This window comes from Poecile atricapillus, chromosome 19 (genome assembly GCF_030490865.1).
Source record: "Poecile atricapillus isolate bPoeAtr1 chromosome 19, bPoeAtr1.hap1, whole genome shotgun sequence".
In the NCBI taxonomy this organism is placed as follows: domain Eukaryota; kingdom Metazoa; phylum Chordata; class Aves; order Passeriformes; family Paridae; genus Poecile; species Poecile atricapillus.
In genome coordinates, this window is record NC_081267.1 from 10,777,504 (window position 1) to 10,802,402 (window position 24,899).

Consider the following 24,899-nt stretch of genomic DNA (forward strand, 5'->3'; position numbering starts at 1 on the left):
TGGTTAGGGCTGGGTAATTTCCAATTATCGTATTGTCTTTCTAATAATTCATATTGTTCACTGAGAGAGTTTAACCTCTCTTGCTCCAGCCTTTTCTTTTTATTTTCCATTTCTTTTCGTTTTAAGTCTATAGCTATTTGTTTTATTTTACTCTCTGGATCTAATCCCTTTTCATCCTTTGAAAAGCAGAACACTGGGTCAAATTGAAGACACGAGTTCTCATCATCTGACTTCAATAATTCCAAAATTATGGGTTCATTATTGAATGTCAGCCTTGTCTCGTGTTTCACATTTTTCCCTTCCCAGTACAGCTTTCCCCCCATCATGCACGGTTTTAAGCTTGCTTCATTGTAGCATGTAGGGTTAACTCAGTGGTATGCCAAAAACGTCGAGTGCTTCTTTCCCCCAATCCAGACAGTCTTATTACACTGTCCACAGACCTCGATTGGGGGAATTCCCTTTATTTCTCTTTTGTTTCGGAAGCGGGTCTCAACAGCCCCTATTTCTTCCAAGTTCCGAATAGGTTTTTCCTTGATACTTACTCTCGAGTTCGAGCACCAGATTTTCTTTTTTGATTTACACAATTCGAACTGAGTGCCGTTTAACCAACAAATACCTGCATGTAGTTCTGAAGGGCACTTGGTCAAGAGCTCGTTTTCTGGGGCAGTCTGACACTGCTCACACTTCCCCTGGGGAGCCTCCCCTGGGGGGGCCTCGGCCTCTATTCTCTTGATCGAGTACATGACTAGGCTCAGGGACATCAGGATTCCCCACAATTGCATCCCTCTGCCATTCCCTCCGCCCGTACAAAAGTATACGGCGGGGATAACCATCTTCCCGGCAGCAAGGACTGTCTTCAGGGGCCCTTGATGTCCTGATGGCAAACCTCCGCTTGAAGGTTGCCCACCGAGATGCTTTAACTGGTTCAAATCTACAAGGTACTTTTACGGTCCTCCGGCACTCAATTTCCAAGGGTTCTGCTTTGCAATCAAGCTGACCCCCTAATCCTTTTTGGTAAAACAGGAACCACTCCGGAGAGTCAAGTTCCAAAAGGCCCGCTCGAGTTGCAAGTATCAGGAATCGATTGGTCTGGTCTAACTCCTTTTCGTAGCACCTAGTGCACAATCCCCTCGGTTTATAACCCCTTATGCAATGAGTTACCCAAATCTGCTTACAATAAGCGCACTTAAAATGTATAAACGGGAAACAATAACAATCACGGATATTGCAACTTATCCTCTCGCTATTGTTCATTTGTGGTGCCTTCGGAGCTTGATTTTCAAATCTCCTGGCGGGGTGGTGATCTTCCACTCGGGGGCTTGGCAATCCGGAACCTTCTTGGCCCGAGAGAAGTGAGTCCACCCTTTCTCGGCCGTTCGCACAGCAGTGTCCGTGGTCAGGAGAACGAGGAAGGGACCTTCCCAATGCGGACTGAGGGGAAGTTCCCTCCACACTTTAATCAATACTTTGTCGCCCGGCTGGATTTTGTGAATTGGAAATCCCAATGTTGTGCTCTGAGGAATCAATCCTTTTTTCCGGAGTTCCTGTAGATTTTTATTTATAGAAATGAGATAAGGTTGTAATTGCACATCCTCTATTTGAGGGTGTGCCACCGGCATCCCATGCCTATATGGCATTCCATATAGCATTTCAAAAGGGGATAAACCGGTTTCAGAATGAGGCATGGTCCGGATGTTTAACAAAGCCAAAGGAAGACATCGGACCCAAGTCATTTTTGTTTCGATTATTAATTTGGATAATTGCGATTTTAAGGTTTGATTCATCCTTTCTACCTGTCCCGAGCTTTGAGGGTGCCAGGGGGTGTGATATTGCCATCTGATTCCCAATGCTTCTGACAGTTGTTTGATGATTTTAGAGGTGAAGTGAGTCCCTTGATCAGAATCGATATGGTCTATTATCCCATATCTAGGAATTATTTCCTCTAGTAGAATTTTAGACACGGTTTGGGCCGTAGCCTTTGCTCTGGGAAATGCCTCGACCCAATGTGTCAGTTTATCCACTATCACTAATAAATATTTATTTCTCCCAATCTTTGGTAGTTCCGTGAAATCTACCTGGATTCTCTCGAATGGCCTATACGAAAGTGGCCGGCCACCCCAATTTGTTTGTTTTGAATTGGCACGATTTACTTTCTGGCATATCACGCACCCCTGTACCTCTTGCTTGGCAAGTTCAAAGATTCCTTTACATCCGAAAAATTTTAAAAATTGTTCAGCCAGTGCTCTGGTTCCCCAGTGGGTTTGTTCATGCAATCTCCTGAGTATTCCTCTAGCTATACTTTTTGGAACCAGCTCCCTCCCGTCTGGCAACCACCATTTATTTTCTTTAAAATATCCACCTACCTTCTGGAAATCTTCTTGCTCCTTCTCTGAAGGAAGCACGGACACTTCTGGGGTTTCTTTGGGACTGATCTCGGGAATACTTACCGCCAGTAACGCAGCTCGTTTCGCCTCTTTGTCCGCTAGATTGTTTCCCCTGGTGTGAAACCGCCACCCAGTTTGGTGTCCTTTTACATGGACTACTGATATCTCCTGGGGCTCTCTGATAGCTTCTAAGATTTGTTTAATTATTTCTCCATGTATTAATCTTTTTCCCTTGGTGTTTATTAAACCTCTTTCTTCCCATATTTTTCCGAAAGTATGCACTACCCCAAATGCATACTTCGAATCTGTGAAAATAGTTCCTCTTTTTCCCTTCAGGCCTTTGAGGGCTCTTAAGAGTGCAAACAGTTCACAGGCTTGAGCCGACCAGCATGCCTGCAAGGGACCTGATTCTATGATTTGTTCGGTCTTACCATTTATGATGGCATAGCCTGACTTTCTTTTTCCTTCTACCATTTTTGATGAACCATCAATGAACCATTTTTCCCCCCCTTCTAACTCTTGATCTTCCAGGTCCGGTCTTACCTTTGTTTGCAATTCCACTGCTTCAATGCAATTATGCAACAGCTCACCTGTTGGTTCCCCAAACAAAAACTGCGCCGGGTTTTGGGCAGTAGTTGTCCTCAGCTCGAGGCCTGGCGAGCTAATTAGCATGGCTTCATATTTCAGAAGTCTTGAATCAGTTAGCCATTTCTCGGCTTTTTGTTGTAAGATATTTCTTACATCGTGTGGGGTGTAGACTGTTAAAGAGGCTCCAAAAGTTATCTTTTTTGCTTCCCCAACTAACAGAGCTACTGCAACAATTGCTTGCAAGCAAGTAGGCCACCCTCGACTGACTGGATCTAGGATTTTTGATAAAAATCCTATGGGCTTTTTCTTTTCTGCCCACTCCTGGGTCAGAACTCCTTGGGCTGTCTGTCCACTTACATCAACAAATAGTTGGAATTCTTTATTTGTGTCGGGCAAGGTTAGAACCGGGGCAGTTATAAGTGCAGTTTTCAATTCCTGAAACTTGCTTTCATCCTGAGTGGTCCATTTCACTCTATCTGTGTTTAATCTTTCATACAAAAATTTTACTTTTTCACTGTATCCTTCAATCCACTGTCTGCAATATCCCAGGAGCCCTAAAAATTGCCTGATTTGTCTTTTTGTTTTTGGGGCTGGGAGTACCAGAATCCCGGCCACTCTGTCAGGATCTAGCATCTTTTTCCCCTGAGAAATCCAATGTCCCAGATATTTTACCTCGGGCTCCGTGAACTGCAGTTTGGATTTTGATACTTTCAAACCCTTTTTTCCCAGAAAATTCAACAATGAAATTGTACTTTTTCTGACTTTTTCCTCCATGGTTCCAGCAATTAATAAATCATCTACATATTGTAAGAGCTTTGTCCCTTCCTCTGGAATGAATTCAGTAAGTAATTGTTCCAATGCCTGTCCAAATAAATTGGGTGATTCCACAAACCCCTGTGGGAGGACCGTCCACCTTAACTGTTGATTTCTGTTCGTGTCCGGATCCTCCCATTGAAAGGCAAAGAAGTTCCTACTCCCTTCATCCAAAGGACAAGTCCAAAATGCGTCTTTTAAATCAATTACACTGTACCATACATCCTCAGGTGAGAGTCTGTTAAGTAAAGTATAAGGATTTGCCACTACCGGAAACCTGGTTCGGGTTCTAGCATTTACTGCCCTGAGATCCTGCACCAGTCGGAAGCTCCCATCCGCTTTCTTCACTGCCAGGATGGGGGTGTTATGTTGGGACATGCAGGGTTCGAGGGTACCTCCTCTAAGGAGGTCATCAATTACTAGTTTCAAACCCCTTTTCCCTTCTATCGGGATGGGATATTGTTTTACCCTTATCGGGTCCTCTGGGTTTTCTATTTCAATTTTGATGGGGGTGATATCTAATTTCCCCACCTCCCCTTTTGAATGCCACACTTTGGGATCGATTTCCCTTTCATCTTTCGGAGTCAAATGAAATATCTTTATTACTAATTCAGAATTCTTTACAACAATGTTTATACCCAACGAGACAATCATATCTCTTCCTAACAAATTGTAATCGGCTTCTTCTACTAATAACAAATTTCCTAGGCATATTTTATTTTCAGACTCTATTTCCACATTTTTAATTACAGAAACTTTGAAGGGATCTCCCTTCGCACCGATTACCACTACCTTTTCCTTACTTGCTACGCATCCCCGGGGTAATTTTTGCAGGGTGCTTCTCTCAGCTCCCGTGTCAACCAAAAATTCTATTTCCTCGCGATGGGGACCCACTTTTAATTTTATCAAGGGCTCTTTAGCTGTTATCGTCCCCATCTGAAAGAGCCCAAGACTTCCCTAATCTTCCTGAAATACCTTTTCATCTTTTATTTTCTGGCGGCAATTCCTTTGTATGTGTCCTACTTTACAGTAAAAACATTCTGGGGGATCTTTCCGCGGGGCGGAGCCATTCTTCTGTGGCTCCTGCGGCTTTTTCGGCGCTGTTTTAAACTTGCCGTGCGTCTGTTCTTGTTTCTGAGCTTCTTTTACTGCGGCCACTAGTATTTTGGCCTGAAGTTTCTGTTTCTCGTCTTCTCTCCTCATGTAAATCTTTTGAGCTTCCCTCAGAAGCTCTTGGAGACCTTTCTCCTGCCACCCTTCAATCTTTTCTAATTTCTTTCTAATATCCTCCCATGATTTCGCCACGAATTGCGTTTTAAGTAACACTTCTCCCACCGGAGAACTAGGGTCTGTCCCAGAATAGATCTGCAGACTTCGCCGCAATCTCTCCAACCACTCGGTGGGGGATTCCTCCTTCCCCTGACATTCCCCAAACACCTTACTAATATTTTGGCCTCGGGGAACCGCTTCCCTTATTCCTTGCACAATCATATTCCTTAAATCATTCATGCTCCTTCTGCCATCCTCTGTTTGGGCGCTCCAACTCGGGCTTACGCTCGGCCACTTTTGGTTGCCCGGCGTTCCCTGAGGGTTTCGCCGCTCCCAGTCCCTGATACCAGCCTGTTTAATCATGTCTCTTTCCTCTTGACTAAACAGAGATCTCAAGATTGCCATGAGATCCTCATATGTATAAATACTACTGCCTAAAAATTCATCCAATCTCTCTGCTACTCCAAACGGATCATCCAACAATCTTCCCATCTCTTTCTTAAACGCTCGCACATCCCCTGAATTTAGGGGTACATTCACAAATCCAATCACTCCTGGAGCAGTAGGCACTTCCCTGAGAGGGAACATTCTGTGCCTACTCTCATTCTCTTCCCATCCTCCACTCATCTGTCTAGACTTAAACCGAGTCCTGCTTGCGGGAGGGGAATAGGGGTTTTTAAGATTTTGTTCCTTTATTGCTGATGAACAATCAGTCGCCACTAGGTTATTATGAAGGATTCCCCTTGCCAAAGTCGGGGAATCTGGCTGGGGCAGCGGGACGGGCAATGGGGGATACGGAGATCCCCTACTTTGCGCTACCATGGTTTCTTGGGAAACCGCGGCGGTTGCGGTTCCCACAGGAGGAGCCAGAGGAGGGGCCACCGGAACCACTGCTGGCGCCGGTTCCCCTGTTCGCGATGTGTGTGCTTCACCTGGTTGTGCCAGCGAGCTCGTGGGAGCTGATGGCACCACTTGGTCCACCACGGGAGATCCTGCCGGCCCGTGGTATGGAGGAGGTAAATGATCAAGGGGCTCCCAGGTTTCTGTTTTTGTTTCACTTTTTAGTTTCATCGGAAATAGTCCTACTCTGGCCTTTAGCCAGAGTCGGGCATATTCCGGTTCCTCGGAGTCCGAGGAAACCTTGCTCTCTACATACGAGAGTAACTCATTGCACGTCCACTTTTCAAATGTTCCTAATATTGGCCAAGTGAGATGGGGCCTCAGTTCCTGTCCACCCCAAACCTCGGCACAATAGTAGATCATTTTTGCCTTGGACTTCTTTTTCCTTTCAGGGCAATTTTCCCACTCTTTTAACAACCAACCCAAAGGACTTTCTGGTGGGATGTCTAACAATTCCTTCGTTTCTATGGAAGGGTTTTTCGTGTCTACTGGCTTTTGCATTTTACTCTTTTTCTGTCCCATGGTGAAGAAAAAAACCAAAAGTCTTACCTAGTATTCTGCGTTGTGTTTGTAGTTTGAGAGTCAAAAAAAGTCTACTAATACTCACCTTCTCGGATTGCTGTTCCGGGGTTTTTCTTAGCGCTTTGATCTCTCCTCCGGACCTCTCCTGGGTCCTGATTGCTAGAAGAGTTTACTCTTTCCCGAGCTCTACTGGACATCCTCTTCCTCTTCCAGCCCTTTTTGATCGGTCCCCCAGAGCACCCCTTTGGCCCCAGGTTTTACAAACGCGTATAGAGACCCTTCACACCGATTCGCTTCCTCCGTAGCCGGCCAATTCCCTCGCGGGAGGATGGAACCGCGGCTTTGGAGTCCGCACTCGCTCCGTGATCAGATCACGTCTCACACACGCTTGTCCAATCACCCCGCTCAACCTCGCAGTACTTACAGCAATTTTCCTGCGAGGATGTCTTCGTGCACAACTGACTTTTTATGAGCTACCAAGCCGCGGCTTCTCTTCCCGAGCTCTTCCTGGATCCGTATTTCTCTTTTATTGTGGTTTTTACCTCAGCCTAAATTTGGTTCGGGTGTCGGAGTGAACTGCGGAGGTTCTCGGCTTCCCAGGCCGCTGAAATCAGTGGGGGTACCCCCCTGGATAGCGAGGTTCTCCCACAGTTTTTCCGATCCGAGTCACGGCACCAATCTGTTATAAATGCAAAGGCAATTTTGGGATAAAATCAAAGAGAAATTTATTAATAAACAATAATAAACAGAAACAGCGATAAAAACCCACAATAAAAAGAACAGCGCAGCGCTGGGTGGACAGGGGTCTACACCGGAGGTATAGGTTTCCCAAATCCACGTCTGAGCATCCTCAGGATTGGGGTTTTATAGGATTTTTAAGTCCTCAGGCCAAAATTCCAGGCAAGTTCCATTCACCAAGTGTCCTTGATTGTCCAGTGAATGGATTTCCTGACATAGAATGATGACATTATTTCGTGTCCGGCCAGGATCTCCTCACATGCAAAGGAGACTCTGTGTGTTGCAATGTTAAGTTTTTCATGACAGGGTGGTGGAATCCGGGTTGGTGCCGATGAGTATCTCGGCCGGGTTTCCTCCTTTGTTTCCCCTGATTGCTTTTTCAACACAGAAATGTTTGAGTCTGGCGAAGCCTTTCTTTTGGAACTTGTCTTTTTTTTTCTATTGATCGGTTTCTCTACCCACTGGAATCCGCAGGGCGTTGCTTGGATCCGGAGGTAGATAATTTCCCGAGCTAGTGTCATTGTTTTCCTGATGATCCGTGTCCTGTGTGTTTGTTTGGGTTGATGGGCCGGTTTTGGTTAGTTATCTTGGGCGTTGCTGGCAATCAGCAACTCCTCGGCAAAAAGCCTCATCCCACTTGGGGGGGAGGCTTTTCCATGCTTTATATTTTGTTTTGTTTCTACAAAACATATCTTTCTTATACACTCCGAATTTTTAATACAACCATAATTTATTACACCGGTGTTAGCAGCTGGGCAGAGACAGGCGGGGGCCGTGTGCCGGTGTCGGGCGGCTTCGGTGGTGGACGCGGGGACGTGAAGACGCATGGCGGGGACTGGACAGTGGCTGGGCTGGGCGGTGGCAGAGGCGACGCGGGTGTCAGCAGCTGTAGAGCCGGGGTCCCGTTCCCGTCCTTACTCTCCCCCCCCGCAGTTTGAGAGGCTGGCAGGGGGGGACGGCACGGGGGACCCGGGGACGGCGGCAGCAGGAGCGCCGGCGACAGAAATTGTGTCTGCGCATGCGTGGATGGCGTCAGCGCCGCAGGGCAGCATGGGGGAGTGGTGTACGGCAGCGGGCATTTCGGATCGGCCCGCGCCGCACCGCACAGATCGGTGTCGCTGCACGGCGGCGGCGGCGGGGCCGGCGGCACCACGGGCGCCGGGAAAGCGGAGCCTGTGGGGCACCAAGGCGGCGCGGGCGGCACGGAGGGGGTGTAGGGGAGCTGAGCTGCGGGAACCGCGATGCCGAGGGTGGGTGGGGTGGCGGAGCCGGGAACCACGGTGTCGGCGGGGGAAGGCGGGACCACGGGGACCGCGCCGCCGGGGGTCGGCGGAGCCGCAGCGGCGGTGGGGCCCATAGCCGCGGGGACGGTGGAACGGGGCGGGACCGCAACATCGGGGGAAGCTGGGACGGCAGGAGGGGGGCAAAAGCGGGGCGGTGGGACGGGGAAGGTGGGGGGAGGGGTGGGAATGGAGCGTGCCGGGACTGGGGTAGGGGGAGCGGGGGCCGTGTGGTCGGGGGGAGGGGGCACAGCGGTCTGAGCGGGCAGGAAGGGAGGGGGGACGGCGGGGACCGAGGGTACGGGGGCCACATGGTCGGGGGGAGGGGACACACCGGTCTGAGCGGGCAGGAAGGGAAGGGGGGCGGCGGGGACCGAGGGTACGGGGGCCGCGTGGTCGGGGGGAGGGGTAGGAGACACGGGGGTTGCGGGGTCCGGGGGGCTCGTCGCGCGTTGTGTATTCGCGGCACACATTTCTACGAGTGCCCTACAGGCTGGGACCAACTTTGTGGCCGCCGTATCTCGGCGGGAAATGTTATTAAAAAGCTTATTACCAACTGTGTCCCAGAAATCTCTAGTAAAAAATTCTGAGTGTTTTGCGTTTGGGAAATTAACTAGAGTCCAGGTTAGGAGGGTTTTTAGTTCTTGTTTAGGCAATTTACTCTGGCTGGTTTTCAGTGAGAATTTTAGTTGCTTATACAGCTTTTTTTCTGGGGTAGAATAGCTTTGACCCATGATAGACTGGTTTGTGACTCACCTCTTATCTAAATGATGTTGGCTCGTCTCTCAGAGCTCGGGGATGGGTGCTGGCCAGGCACCTCCTGTCCGTTCTCTGGTGTCACTTAGTAATACTCGCACATAACCACGCTGCAGAGTCGTCTAAAAACTACGGTTTGGACACTGCAGCGGAAAAACTTTTAGAGAGATCGGGGTGCAGATGCTGTGGCAGCGTTTACCCCTCGCTCGACCACGTAGAGGCTTTCCCCGCCTAGCCCAGGTGAGACGTCGCCTTGCAACGCCCCCCTGAGCTCCACGGGGGCTCCACGGAAACCAGGGGTTCAGACGCTGCTTGGCAACCTTCACCCCGAATAAACCACGCAGGGGGGGGAGTCCCGTGTAGCACAGAAGAGATGTGGCTTTGCCACCCTCTCTCGTGTCACAGGATCCTGCGGAAACCAGGGATGCCGAGGTCGCCTGGCAACCTGCACCCCGAAAAAACCACGCAGGGGGGGAGTCCCGTGTAGCACAGAAGAGGCGTGGCTTTGCCACCCTTCTCAGTGCCACAGGGCCCTGCGGAAACCAGGGGTGCCGAGGTCGCCTGGCAACCTGCACCCCGAATAAACCACGCAGGGGGGGGAGTCCCGTGTAGCACAGAAGAGGTGTGGCTTTGCCACCCTTCTCAGTGCCACAGGGCCCTGCGGAAACCAGGGGTGCCGAGGTCGCCCGGCAACCTGCACCCCGAAAAAACCACGCGGCGGATACCTCTAAAGCTCCGGAGCTGACGCTGCTAAGCAACAGCCGGCCCGTGCCCGAGGATGCCGCGGAACAGGGGAAAAAGAGTTACAGTGTTACGGTGATCAGCCGCATAAACTGCACTCCAGACGGCCTTAAAGGGTGAAAAACCAGTCTTTTTAGTTACCAATGATGGAGAAGTGTCTCACCGATGGAGAAGGCGTGGGACGGGTCTCAGACGATGGGCGCCAGGTATTGGAGTATATAAATTCTCGCTCGCGGTGAGAGACTTCTCCAGGGTCAAGCTGTTCAAGTATAAGCAATTTATTATAAGGGTAAAAGGAGGGGAGACCCGTGTCCGCCACCAGCCTCGGCGTCCACGTGGTCCGGGGGAGGGGAGAGAGAACAGGTTGAGCAGGGGACGTGAGGTTGGATGAGGGAGGGAGGGAGTAAGAGAGCAGAGGGAAAGAGGGAAAAAGCAGAGGGAGAGAGCAGGGAGGACGAGAGGGGTAGGAGCAGGGAGAGGGGGCTGAGAGTTAGGAGTGGGGGAGAGGGGGAGAGGGGTAAGAGGGAAAGGGTAAGGGGTCCAAGAGAAGAGTTAAGAGGTCAGAGTAAAGAGTAAAGAGAGCGAAAAGAGAGCGAAGTTCTTGTTACAATCCAATATATCTTTTTCTGTCGTGAATATTCTAATTCTTAGTAACCAATCACCATGAGACACACCCACTAAAGAATTTACATTCAGCCTATGCGCTTCCCTCTATTAACATACAGTGTTGCATTTTAGATTCTACAAAACCTTACAAGTTCTTTCCTTGCTTCTTGACCTTTGCATTCTTTATCAGCAGAAGGACATTGTTTTATCAACAGGGATTCTCCTCTAGCTGGCTAAGCTATTGTTCTTTGGTTAACCAGTACTCAGTATCCTATGACTCAAAGCAGGCTTTCATTTCTACTTTGACTCTAGCCTTCATATTTCCAGAATCTTTTGTTAAACCATCACATTCATAAGGTTTCCCTGTTTCACCTTCCCCAACAACTCAGTCCCTCAGAGTGTGCTCCAGAAACTTCTCAAGAGCTCCAAGTCAGATGGAAACACTGAAGTTTCTTGTAGTTGAAATGAGAGACACGAGTGAGAAAGCGTCCCCGGGTTCCAGGTAGAGCAGAAGACTGGAGGCCCTGATGGCAGCTGGGGACAAGCAAGGGAAAGGTGTCTGTGGTGCTGAGCAAAGCTGGATGTGTTTCAGGAATGCCAAGGGCCAAGGGCTGAGCCCCAGCCCCTGGCAAGGCAGATGCTGTCCCTCCCTCATTGCTCAGGGCTCTTCCCGGGGCACTGGCATGTGGGGATGTGCAATGCCAAGGGCAGCACCATGGGGCGGCCCCTGCCAGGCTGCTGAGCAGGGACAAGGAGGCAATGAGGCCCCAGGGCTGCCAGGGTCACTTGTCCCCTGCTGGCCTCAGGCCCAGGGCCAGCAGCCATGGCCAAAGGGCTGCACAAGTTGCCTCTGGCAGGACCTTTCAGCTGCACAGCCCAGAGCCCTCAGCCTCTACCAGCTGCTTATGTGATGAGGCCTCCAAACCCCATCCTGGGAGATTTTTGGGTCCTCTCCATGGTGTGTGAAAATGGAAGCACTGGTCAAAGTTATTTCCTCCCAAATCTTGCAGTGACAGGGATGAATATCTTTAAAGTGATCAAGAGTTAATTTATATTTTTTAGAAGGAGGAAAAATTTTAATCAGATATTTTATGAGAGTGGCACAAAACTGCAACTGCTTTTCCAGACAAGTCGATGCCCCATCCCAAGAATGCTCCAAGAGCAGGATCTCTGTGCAACCTGACACAGTGAAAGCCCCTCCCATCCCCAAGGATGGAATTCCTGTTGTGTGGGTTCTCTGGTGTGCTGGGTGCCCTCACAGTGCTCCTGGCCAGAATATCTGCTGAGGGCCAGCCAGGCTGCTGCAGTGGCACTGACCTCACAGCCATCACCATTGCAGCCATGTCCCCTGGGCCTGGCTCTCCCCTTTCCTCTGCCCCTGCCTTGTCTCTGCTGCCATGAAGAGTTGTTTCATTATTATCTTGTCCCGAGGGTGCTGGGGCCAATTGCTTCCCAGTCAGGCTCCTGGAGCAGCAGTGGCTTTTCAGAGCCCAGCCAGAAATGAGCCCTGAAGCAGCAGCTCTGCAGTGCTGGCCACCAGGCCGGGGTGCCAAGGGAGCCTTCTGGCCATGGCCTGGAAGCAGCTGCTGCTGCCAAGGTGCCTTTGGTGCCTCAGGCTGTCCCTGGCACAGCTCCCAGCACGGCACTCTGCACTTGTGCCCGAGCCCTTCCCTGGGTTGGGGCTGGCCTGGGGCTTTTCCTGCAGCGGGATCTGCCCTGGCCATGGCACAGGAAAGGCAGTTCCTGTTGGAGCAGGAGGCTGTACCTGGAATGGGCTCAAACAACTCCAGCAAGGCCCTGTTTGCTTCAAAATTGCTTCCTAGAGCACTATAGTCTAATAATTGTTATAGCTCCTTTACTGTTGAGTAAATAACTCTTTTTCTTTATTTACTCTGTGGTGTAAATAAATCATCTTCAGAATCAGTCACAGTGGTATTTATATAAATATATCTGATATTCCATTGTTAATCATGTGGGACAAATTGCATTACGGTTCAATTCTACATGTCCAATATTTACACATAAACCTCTGACAAACTCGGGCTGGGATTGAATCCAGCTGCTCCCAGTCTCCCCTCTTAGAAGGAATTTAAAAGTCTAGGTGACCTAGAGCAGTTTGAGGATCCATGGTGGCTGTTTGGTGTCATTTCTCCACCTCATGACTCAACAGGAGTTTCTCCAATAAAGAAATAAAGCTTTTGCCTGAAGATCCCACTCTGCCCATGACAGGAAGCCCTGGGAGTGTCTGTGACATCCCGGCTCTTTGGCAGCCTGGGGACTCCTGGGATGTCACCATGGGGTCCCTGGGTGCTTGTGACAGAGCGATGCCTTTGCAGCCCAAGATCCTCTGGGATGTCACCGTGGAATTGCTGTGACTGTGTCTGACTACACGGCTCTTCAGCATCCCCAGAAACCCCTGGGAGGTCTCTGTGGAGCCCTTGTCTGTGCCTGTCTCAGGCCTGGAGCCAGAGCCCGTTGCCATGACAACCATTTGCAGTCCCATCCCCAGGCTCATGGGATCCCAGAGCCACAGAATTGGCTGTGTTGGGAGGGACCCATGGGGATCCTCCAGTCCAACTGCTGGCCCTGCACAGGACACCCCAACAATCCCAGCCTGGGCCTGGCAGCGCTGGCCAAACGCTGCTGGAGCTCAGCCAGCCCTGGAGCTGGGAGCCTTCCCTGGGGAGCCTGTTCAGTGCCCCAGCAGCCTCACGGGAAAAACCTTTTCCTCACATCCAGCCTAAACCTGCCTGCCTCAGCTCCAGCTGCTCCCTCCACTCCTGTCCGTGGGCACCAGAGGGAAGAGGTTCCCACAGCCCCCAGCCAGGGACCCGCTCCCAAGGTTGCTGCCATGGGAACCAGGCCTGGCACCAGCTGGGATGCTCAGTTTCCATGGGCTGGGCTTCAGGAATGGGATTCCTCAATTTCCTGCGCCTGCTGAAACCATGCTGCCGCTCACTTCCCTCCCACCTCCCATGGAAAACAGAAAAGGCAAAGATCCTGGGCTGGGCTAAGTACAATTTATTGATAACAGCAACGGGATAAGGAACAAACAGGAACAGAAATAATTTTGGTAACAAAATAGGTAAGAAGAACTATTTACAGGGAAAACTAAACCACCACTGACTGTTTCTTCCTGGCCACGTATCTCCTCCTGCCTGGAAAGGACACCCTTCTCCTCTGGTGAGAGAGAGGGAGTCCTTTTCCTGCCCCTGGCAATGACCTGATATGAGATTGAATATAATGACAAGGACATGGTCAGACTCTCACATTCTTTGATCTCACATCATGACATTGCCATGGGCAGGAAAAGGTACAGGTGTGTTCCCAGCATGGACCACAGGGAACATGGATCACCAGGTCTCTTCCTAACCTTGGTCCTCCAAGGCAGGATGAAGATGGAGCAGTGCACAAAGCTCTTCCTGAACTTGGGGAACTTGTAGGGCTTCCCTTACCGGTGCCTCCGTTGGTGTTGGGTCAAGCTAGATTTCCAGGTGAAGCTCTTCCCACACTGGGGACACTCGTAGGGCCTCTCCCCAGTGTGGATGCGCCGGTGGGTGATGAGGGTGAAGTTGTGCTTGAAGCCCTCCCCACAGTCAGGGCAGCGGAAGGGCCTCTCATCCGTGTGAATCCGCTGGTGCAGGGGGAGATTGGAGCTACTGCGAAACCTCTTCCCACACTCAGGACACTCGTAGGGCCTCTCCCCAGTGTGGATGCGCTGGTGGATGGTGAGTTGGGACCTCTGACTGAAGGTCATCCCACATTCCTCACACTCATAGGGACATTCCCCGGTGTGGGTCCTCTGGTGGCAGATCAGGCTAAAGCTCTGGCTGAAGTTCTTCCCACATTCCCCACACTTGTAGGGCCTCTCCCCAGTGTGGATGCGCTGGTGACTGATGAGGTGGGAGTTTTGCTTGAAGCCCTCCCCACAGTCGGGGCAGTGGAAGGGCCTCTCATCCGTGTGAATGCACTGGTGCCGCAGGAGACTGGAGCTGGTCTGAAACCTCTTCCCACACTCGGGACACTCGTAGGGCCTCTCCCCAGTGTGGATGCGCTGGTGACGGATGAGTTCGGAGCTCCATCTGAAGCCCTTCCCACATTCCCCACACTCGTAGGGCCATTCCCCAGTGTGGATCATCTGGTGGCAGATCAGGCTGTTGCTCTTGCTGAAGCTCTTCCCACACTCCAAGCACTTGTAGGGCTTCTCCCCATCCTGAAGCTGCTCATGGACCACCAGCTCAGAGCCCCGGCTGGATCTCTGGCTGCCTTCCCGGCACAGGGTGGGTCTTTCCTCCTCAGAGCACCCTGGGATGGGTTTGGAGCCCCTCCTCCTGCGGGATCTCTGGGGATTCTCCTCCCCGTTGTATTCCTGCACTGTGGAGCTGCTCAGAACAGCCTCTTCCACGAGGTTCTGCTGCAGGGATTTGTCCTCCCTGGTCTCCATCCTCAGCTCCTTGTCTGGGGGAGGAAGGACAAGGAGAGGATGGGATTTGCCTCCGTGCCAGAGGGAAGGGGAAGGAGATCCCCCCAGTGCATCCCCGGCAGGACGGCGTCGGCAGCGGGGTGGTCCTGCAGCCGGGGGCCAGGCTGGGCTGGGAGATGGAGCAGGAGAGAGGGGGAAAGGGGCACTGACTTCCTCCTCACCTGCCTGGGTGTCCTGGGGCATCTTCCTCTTCCTTGCAGCCTCCTTCTCCATCTGGCCAAGGTTTGGGAATGAGAAATCCTTGTTTGCGGAAATATGCAATGCATGAGCACATTGGGTTAGGGTGTTCCTCCTGACCAAGTTCATCTCTAGAAGTTACCGGGCATCTGGGGCCCATAAAAACCTCCCAAACACCAAAATTCAGCCCTGAAAATGCCTCCCGGGAGTTCCCCATCTCTGTTCTCTCCCCTTTGCAGTTCAGGGATTCCCCCCTGTCCCAGCTGCTGGGGGTCATGCTTGCACTGGGGGCCCCCTGTCGGCTTGCTCCCTGCCCACCCCAGGTTGCTGGGAGTGCCAGAAATCCAAAAAGTTCCCCCCGTTTCCATCTCCTCATTTAGGGATGATGGGGCTTTTTGGATTCCTATGGTCCCTTGTCCCGTGATTCTCTGCTTTGGGGTGCAGAAGGTCCAAGGAGTCCCCCCTGCCCCTCACCAGGCTGTTGAGGGTCCCGTGATTTGTGGCGCTCCCCCTTTCTGGGCTCCCCACTTTGGGGTCTGGGGGGACACAGGGCTCTGCTCCTCCAGGCTGCCTCTGACAGCAGCCACCACCAGGACCCCCCAATGTCCCCCCAAGGGGCATTTTCTGCTCAGCTTTTGAGTTCTTCATTCTCCAAACATTCCCCCAGAAAAACCCAACCCAGGTACCCCCCCAGGATATCTGGGTCATGCTCCCCCTCCCTGGTCATTGCTGGGATGGGGGGTGATGATCCCACGGGTGGGATCCCATAGGTGAGGGGCTGTGAATTCAGGAGTGCTCGACCTCGTGTTTCCTCCTCCTTTCCATGATCCTCCTTTGTCCCTCCTCTTCTTCTTCCTCTGGCTCCTCCTCTTCCTCCTCCCTAACACCAGCTTCTTCTCCTACTTCCATTCCTTCTCACTCTCCTTCTTCATCCCTCCTCTTCCATCCCTCCTCCTCCTCCCCCAGGAGCAGTGACACCCTCGGTGCCCCGTTCCCAAACCCCTCACAGCCCACGGCAGGAGCGGGGATGGAGCCGGGACAGGTCGGGATGGGCAGCGCGGGGCTCTCCGCTGCTCCCACCCGCTGGGGACGGGGGGAACCCGGCCCAGGGAAAAGGAGAGGGAAACTGGGAAAATTGGGGGCTGCAGATCCAACCTGGGGCTGGCTGGGGACCCTGCCTGGGGACTGCCAGCCCTTGGGGCTGCTCTGGGGAGATGCGGGAGGGGGGAACACAGAGAGGGCTGGGGGATCCCAGGAGTGGCAGCACTGGCAGGGACTGGTTTGTACTGGGATCATCCTGGCAGTGGCTGAGACTGCACTGGCTGTGTACTGACATCATACTGGGATCATACTGGGATCATACTGGCAGTGGCTGAGATTCTACTGAGGGTGTACTGACATCAGACTGGGATCATACTGGGATGATACTGGCAGTGAGCAGGAGCCTCCAGGGGGCAACTGAAACCAGGTTGTGAGGAACTGGGAATATGCCCTGCGCTCCCCAGAACCCCGGGATCGCCCCCCATATGTCCCATAAGTCTCCTCCAAACCCTCCAGGATCCCCGAGTGCCCCCTCATTGCCCGTTCGGGAGCCCCCAAAGCGTCCCTGGATCCCTGAATTCTCCCGACCCCACAGATTCCCCTTCCAGCCACTGCTGGGAATTCATCTCCCATCATCCCACAACACAGTTCCGCGCCCAAACCTCCTGCCGTGTCCCCCGCCCTAAAGAGCCCGGTTACAGCTCCCCAGGTTCCCCCCAAGTGCTCCCGAGCCGTATACATTCGCCCCCAGCAGCTGCAGACACGGCTCGGACGCAAAAGTTTTCTCCAAGCGCTTCCCCACACCGCCAAACGCGCCTTCCGAGCCACTTCCGGGACTACAGCTCCCATCATGCTCCGCGGCGCCCATAGAGCGCTATTCCAGCCGGGACTGCATCTCCCGTCATGCCCCGCGCCTCACCGGAACCCATTGGAGCTGCGCCTACAACTCCCGTGATGCTCCGCGGCCCCATTAAACCGTATTATACCGGCGCCTACAACTCCCATCATCCCCCGCGGCCCATAGATTCCCTGTTACAGCCCCCCAAGTGCCCGCCCGGACCCCGAAGGGCCCCCAGATTCCCTTCCCTGACCTCCAAGTGCCCCCCTGGACCCCCAAGTGCTCCCCTGGACCCCGAATTGTCCCACAGAATCCCTAAGTGCCCCTCCAAGTGCCCTCCCGGCTTTCCCAAGTGTTCTCCAGACCCCCAAGTTCTTTCTAAATTCCCTCCCCAGACCCAAAACTGCCCCAAATGTTCCCCAGAAAATCTCCATGGTCCCCAAGGTGGTCCCATTTACCCTGTCTGAGAAAATTATTAAAAATTGATGATCAAAGGACTAAAAATATGTGTAATTATCATAAAGAGGGAGAAAAAGTGACCAATTAATTAATGAAGGGAATTGTGGTACTTTGAACCAAGGACCGATAATGTTTTTAGTTGCTAAAAATGGATCAATTCTTTTATATAAATATAAAACTTAGGTTATAAAAATACAGAATAATTGTAGAATTTTTTTTTTTTTAATTAATTAATTAGATTTTAATTATAAAGAAAAAATATAAAGAGAAATGTTTTCAATGCTTTGGGATGTCAGTCCTAGGTGGGCGATGTCAGACATGCTGAGGCTCGGGGTGAGGAGCAGGTTGTCCAAACAGGGGCAGCCCACAAGGGGCTCATTCTTCTCTGTGACCAGACCTCCTCAGGAGACATTCAGCATCAGGATTGTAAAGAGGAAATCGTGACCTCCTGATCAGTACACAAAGATGTTTTACAGTTTGAACAGTAGAATGTTGTCACCGTAAGGGGCCTTCTTTGTTAATATACCTCATGTTGTGTCATGTTTGGTAAATACCAATGTTGTTGTACCAGCCTTCCTTGTTAAAATATTGTTATAAATGAAATTAGAAATTTGACAACTAGGTCCCTTTGGTTAATGGCAGTTTAATTAAAAATGAATACAATTTACTAAACTGAAGAGTAATGTGGTATAAAAGAATACAGTTCAGTAAAATAATACATTTTAATGAAATTTAAAATTTATATATATAATCTGCTAGAAATTAAATATGATTAAAGCATAAGCAAAACCGACCAGGGTACAAAGGCTTCCCACCCTGCCTCACATTCAAAACAAAGCACTTCAAGCTAAACTTATATACTGTATGCTTTTACATATTCTTTAATATTTCCTGTAAGTTTCCTCCTATTTCAAATTTTTCTGACTTTATGTCACTTTTCTTCACGGCGCTTGCCTCACTTGTTGTTAGGGGGTCTTCAGTCTTCTTTTGGTGGTCTTTTGGCAAAGGCTTCTCCCCTTCTTCATTGTCCTTTGGATAACCTTACAGGTTTGTGTGTGTGTACTAATCCTTGTGTTATGTTAGTCTACTAATTAGCCTTATGTTTACTAATCTTTAGGCCCAATGCCTAAATTTGTTCTAATTTTGGTCCATCTCAAGGCCATTTTGGTCTTGAGACACCATTTATCTTCTAAACTACATCCTGTACCTTAATTTTGACATGTAACATCTGCAAAGGGGTACATCTGCTTTGTAACACTGATTCATGATTGTTTCTAATTATAACAACTTTAATAACAGTTACAATTTAGTTAGCAGGAACAAATTCCATTTATTACATAACTGCAAATACCCCTTTATATCCCTTTTTATTGGTTTCCATGCTAATGGCCTTGCTTTCCTCCTTGCTATGGATAAATTTGTATTTTCTCAATTTCTTCTTTTGCTAACTCAATTGTTTGGCCTGCAGCCCAGTTGCTAAGCCCATCCACATTCACCTCTTAGTCTTCAGAGGGAAACTTTGAGCACAGTGAGAATCTCCCAGTGTGCAAGAGGGTCCCTGTGTGCCAGCTGCAGCTGGGGCCTCAGCCATCTCCTCTCTCAACAGGTTCCCCTCTGCAGCTTCACAGGAAAGGCCAAACACCTCCCTCAGGGACACCTGTACCACACATTTCACATCTCCATGCCCATACGTGATGTCCCTGTCACAGCTGCATTACCAGCTTGCTGCTGTGCAGATGCTGCCACCACCCAAAGCAAGGCCCTGTGTCCCTGAAGGGACCCGCCCTGCTCTGTGGCCTGGACTGAAGGTGGGTCCCTCCTGCCAGGGCAGGGCCCAGCACAGCTCTTCTGTTCCAATAAAGAGATGGAGCTCTCACCCCAGTGTCTGGCTGGTACCACCAGCAAAGCCCACACAGCACCAGCCCTGGCTGAGCTCCATGTCCAGGAGCAGGCAGGGCTGACCATGGTGTGGGCAGGCAGGAGCCAGGCAGGGGCTGCTGTGACCAGCAGCAGGGCACTGAGGGGCTGGGGGAGTCTGTGTTGAGCATCCCTGGGATGAGGGCACATTTCCTTCAGTGGCATCACCTGGGCCTGAACCTCCTCCAGTGCCATGCCCAGGAAAAGAGGCAACCATCAAGAGCATCTCCTGGGACACTGCCTGGCCAGCAATGTCAGCAGGCAAAAACCAAAGTTTTGTTTATCAATGACCCTTTGATGAAGTCAAAAATTTACAATCAGTCCAGTACAGATTGGAGTACAGATGGGAGTACACTCAGGGGGTACAGCCAAGGCCATGAGGTCACAGCAGCCTGTGGGGTGACAGCAGGCTGAGGTGACAGCAGGCTCTGAGGTCACAGAGGTCCCAGAGCCCCGTGGTTGCACAGCACCACAAGGACCGAGCAGTCAGTCCTTGACCACGACTGTTGTGGCAGCAGCGGCGGCGGCAGCAGCGGTGCTGACATTGGGACAGCGGTGTCAGGACAGTGGTGGCAGCAAGAGCTGCAGGACTGGCAGTGGGCAAGGCACCATGGCCTTTGCTCTGCGCCTCCTCCTCCTGCTCCTCCTGGCAGTGGCCCTGCCTGACAGGGCTGCCCAGGCTGCTCCATGGCGAGCAGGGCGAGCAGGTGACCTGGCGGCCTGGCTTCCCTTTCTTCGGGCAGTGCTCCCTTCTCCCTGGGAAGCTTTGGGGATGGTTTTCCCCAGGGCTTTAGGGGGGTTTCCTCTGTGGGAGGGAGAGAGGCCCCAGGGGCCCAGGGATGGTCCCACTGCCCCTCCAGAGATGTTGCACAGGGCCTGCAAAGAGGATGGAGAGTGACCAGAGCCAGCCCAGTGCTCTCCAGGCCTCTCTGCAGCTTTGGCCATGTCCATTGACATCTGGCTCCCACAGCCTTACCCAAACCCCTTGCAGTTCCCAGTTCCCTAAAACAGAAGGGGATCCCAGCTTACCCTGGTAATGGTCCTGATCTGTGCTCCCTTCTAGATTGGGATCGTAACTTGCATTATCTGGATGCCCTCTTGGATAAAGGCTTGAAACGCTTGGAGAATGCTGGAGGCAAGTTCTCAATGTGCCTTTCCTGAGAGAATAATGGGTGTCAGTGTGGCAAGAGCTTCCTCGTGTGCCATATCTCTTAACATAATCTCAGGCTTGACGGATTCTGGAAAAGTTGCCCTGCTCTCTTCTGGAGCCCTGAGTGAGTGCATGACACTGCTGTCAGTGGGAGGAAGGAGCATTTAGCTGTCAATCCTCTTCCCATGTGCAATGCCAGTGTCACCTTCTGTGTGCTCTGTGCAGCCATGGAGAAGAGCAGAGAGGGAAGGGGCCGGGCCCAGGGCTGTGCCCTGGGACTGTGCCTTGTGTGGCTCCTCTGCCAGCCCCAGGGAGCCTGAGCTGCCGCTGCCAAGCCCTGGCCCTGCCTGGGACTCAGTTCAGAGCTGATGGCAGTTCCAGGGTGTCCTTTCTCCCCTGACTGCCATTCAAGAAGCTTCTTCTATACTGGTGTGGGGCAACTGATGGCAGGTGGTCTCCCTGCCCCTGCTCCTGGGTGGAAGGCAGAGATGAGGGAGTGCCTTGGAGGGCAGCAATCAGCCAGGTGCACTCACTGTCACTCCAGCCTGAAAGAGAATCATGAGCACTGTCCAGGACCTGTTCTGTCCTGCCTTTCCTTGCAGCTGAACCTATTGATGAAGGCGATCCAGCTTCCCAACCCATGTCCAGGACTCAGTCCTTGGGAGATGGTGAGGGTAGGTCAAGGCCTTTCCCCATGGGAAAGCTGCCAGCTCAGAACCTTAAAGTTGTCCAGCTGGCAGTGATGAGAGAAGCTTCTGTGGCTGTTGAGTTACAGGTGTGTCTGCAGGGAGGACTCTCCCAGCTCCTGGGTTGGTTACTGCACACAAGCCCAGCTCCCATCACAGGGGTGAGTGGTGTGTCCCTGCTGACCCCACAGACTGAGGACTGGTTTTCTGGGGTCCATTCCTGGGAAATGGATCTACTTGCTCTCATGGTCCTCTGAGGAGGAGGAAAAAAGCTACAGGAGTTATGAAACCCCATGAGCCATCCAAACCCATGAGAAAAATGCTGAAGGAAATGCTGCAGGGAGCACAAAGTGGGTCCATGTCCCTCAGCCTTCTCCTGAGACTCAGCAGCTGGAGACTTTCTCTGCACTTCTGGACATGCAGTGCCCAACACAGCAGGAAGGGATCCATGGCAGCCTCGCTGTCCTGCTGCTGCTTTCATGCCCTGCAGGGCTGTTTCCCAGCCTGGCCTGGCTGCAGCTTCTCCCCAGCCTCTACAGGAAGGCATTTGACATCAGCTGACAGGGAGCCCAAACTGCAGCACAGGCCATGCCCATCCTGAGATCTTCTGCACTTTCCCAGTCTCAGGGTGGACCAGAAATGGTGTTTGTTTGGAGAAAGGAGGGCCCTGGCCAATCCCAAAAGTTTATATGATTTCCTTTGATAAGCATTGCCTCCTGAAGATGCCACCTCCCCAATGGGGAAAATTCCATCTGATTCAGGTGTACAATTTATTTTTTTTCAGAGAAGGACCAAAGGGCTGTGCTGATGGCAGCATTTCCCGGAGGAAGCAGTGTCTCATGGGCAGCCTCTGCTGCAGGAAGGGAGGCCATGCCAGGCACAGTCACAGTCCCAGGAGGTAATTGCTGTGCCTCTGGGCCTGAGCCCTGCTGAGGCTTGAGCTGCCATCTCTGCTGCTTGGCAGTGCAGGCACAGCCCGGACAAGACTGGCACAGTTCAGTGGAATTATCCCCAGCAGGCTCAGGGCACTCGGCTACTGAGCAGTCCTGCTGGGGTCCCTCCATGGGAGACAGGTCCCAAATCCTGGCAGCAGCTGCAAAAGAGCACCCATGCTGGAGAATAGGCAGAGTGGGAGGGCAAGGCTCCACTGTATCCTGAAAGAGCCTGGCTCTGTCCCTATGGGATGGGAGAGCTGTCCCAGCAGAACGTGGGCAGGAGGGAGGGAGGGCCTGAGGGACAGTTGTGGCACTGCCTGCTGTAGCTCTTCCCCATTGCTTTTACAATTCTTTCAGCTGTGGCAGAGAGAGGGCCCCAGTGGGGCCTGGGCTGCTCCAGCCACCTCTCCCAGGGATGCTGCAAAGAGGGTGGAGAGTGACCAGGAGCCAGCCCAGAGCCCTCAGGCCCCTCTGCAGCTGTGGCCATGTCCATTGACATCTGGCACCCACAGCCTTAGCGCGACTCCCTTGCACTGCCCCGTTCCCTAAGGTAGAAGGGGATCTCAGCACACCATGGAAACCGTTCTGATCTGTGCTCCCTTCTAGATTTGGAACACAACCTCAATTATTTGGAAGTGCTACTCAATGATACTTTGAATATCTTGGAGAATGCTGGAGGCAAGTTCTTCTATTCCCTTTACTGACAGAACAGGCAATGACAAGGTGGTAAGAGCTCACTCATGTGCCATATCTCTTAACATAATCTCAGGCTTGATGGGTTCTGGAAACCTTTGCCCTGCTCCCTTCTGGAGCCCTGAGAGATCCCACAGGTCACTGCCAGTGGGAGGAAGGAGCATTTAGCTTTCAATCTTCTTCCTGTGTGCAATGCCAGTGTCTCCTTCCATGTGCTCTGTGCAGCCACAGAGAAGAGCAGAGAGGGAAGAGGCCGGGCCCAGGGCTGTGTCCCAGGGCTGTGCCTTGTGTGGCTCCTTTGCCAGCCCCAGGGAGCCTGAGGATCTCCTACAGTGCCACGGGAGCTGATCTGTCCTGCCTTTCCTTGCAGCCAAGCCTCTTGCTGAAAGTGATCTGGCTTCCCAACCCACACCCAGGACTGAGGCTCTGGAAGATGGTGAGGGTAGGTGAAGGCCTTTCCCCCTGGGAGAGCTGCCAGCTCAGAGCCCAAGGCTCGGCCAGGGCGGCATCACTGCAGGTGCCAGGACAGAGCCGTGCACGTGTGTGCCCTCGCTCTGCGTGATCCCCTTACCACTGCTGTGGCTCAGTGCTGCCTGTGCAGATCAGCAGAGATGAGAGAAGCTTCTGTGGCTGTTGAGTTACAGGTGTGTCTGCAGGGAGGACTCTCCCAGCTCCTGGGTTGGTTACTGCACACAAGCCCGGCTCCCATCGCAGGGGTGAGTGGTGTGTCCCTCCTGACCCCACAGGCTGAGCATTGCTTTTCTGGGATCCATTCCTGTGAAATGGAATTATTTTGCTCTAAGGTCCTCCAAGAGGAAATACCAAAGCTACAGGAGTTATGAAACCCCATGAGCCATCCAAACCCATGAGACAAATGCTGAAGAAAATTCTGCAGAGAGGACAAGGTGGGTGCATGTCCCTTAGCCTTCTCCTGAGACTCAGCAGCCGGAGGCTTTCTCTGCACCTCTGGACATGCAGTGCCCAACACAGCGGGAAGGGATGCACAGCAGCCTCGCTGCCCTGCTGCTGCTTTCATGCCCTGCAGGGCTGTTTCCCAGCCTGGCCTGCTGCAGCTTCTCCCCAGCCTCTGCAGGAAGACATTTGACATCAGCTGACAGGGAGCCCAAACTGCAGCACAGGCCATGCCCACACTGAGATCTTGTAGGATTCCCCAGTCTCTGGGTAGATCAAAAATGGCAGCTGTTTGGAGAAAGGAGGATTCTGGCCAACCCCAAAAGTTTTATATGATATCCTGGTCCTTAACCAAGTCTTTGACAAGCATTGCCTCCTGAAGATGCCACCTTGCCCAGTGGGGAATGCTGCCATCTGATCCAGCTGTCCCTTTCTGCAGAAGTGGATGGAGAGCCTGTGCTGAAGGCAGCGTTTCCTGGAGGAAGCAGTGGCTCATGGGCAGCCTCTGCTGCAGGAAGGGAGGCCATGCCAGGCACAGTCCCAGGAGGTAATTGCTGTGCCTCTGGGCCTGAGCCCTGCTGAGGCTTGAGCTGGCATCTCTGCTGCTGGAGAGTGCCCACCCTTCAGGGATGTTGCACAGGGCATGGAAAGAGTGTTGAGAATGTCCAGAGCCAGCCCAGAGCTCCCCAGGCCCCTCTACAGCTTTTTCCATGTCCACTGACATCTGGCTCCCATGGTCTTACCCAACCCCCTTGCAGTGCCCAGTTCCCTAAGGCAGAAGGGGATCCCAGCACACCCTGAAAAAGGTTCTCATCTGTGCTCCCTTCCAGATGAGTTTCCTGGGATGGCTTCTCCATTAGATTGGCTGCATAAAGTTTTGAAGCCCTTGGAGCCTCCTGCAGGTATGTTTTCAGTGTTCCATCAAGGAATAATCATTGACAACCTGGTAGGACCCAGATGACAGAAGCTTCTGTGGCTGTTGAGTTACAGGTGTGTCTGCAGGGAGGACTT

General features: G+C 52.1%; 1 pseudogene; it reads right to left on the minus strand.

Moving 5' to 3' along the window:
• LOC131586381 (uncharacterized) overlaps window positions 1–24,899 on the minus strand; it is a 655,697-nt pseudogene that overhangs the window by 291,753 nt on the left and 339,045 nt on the right.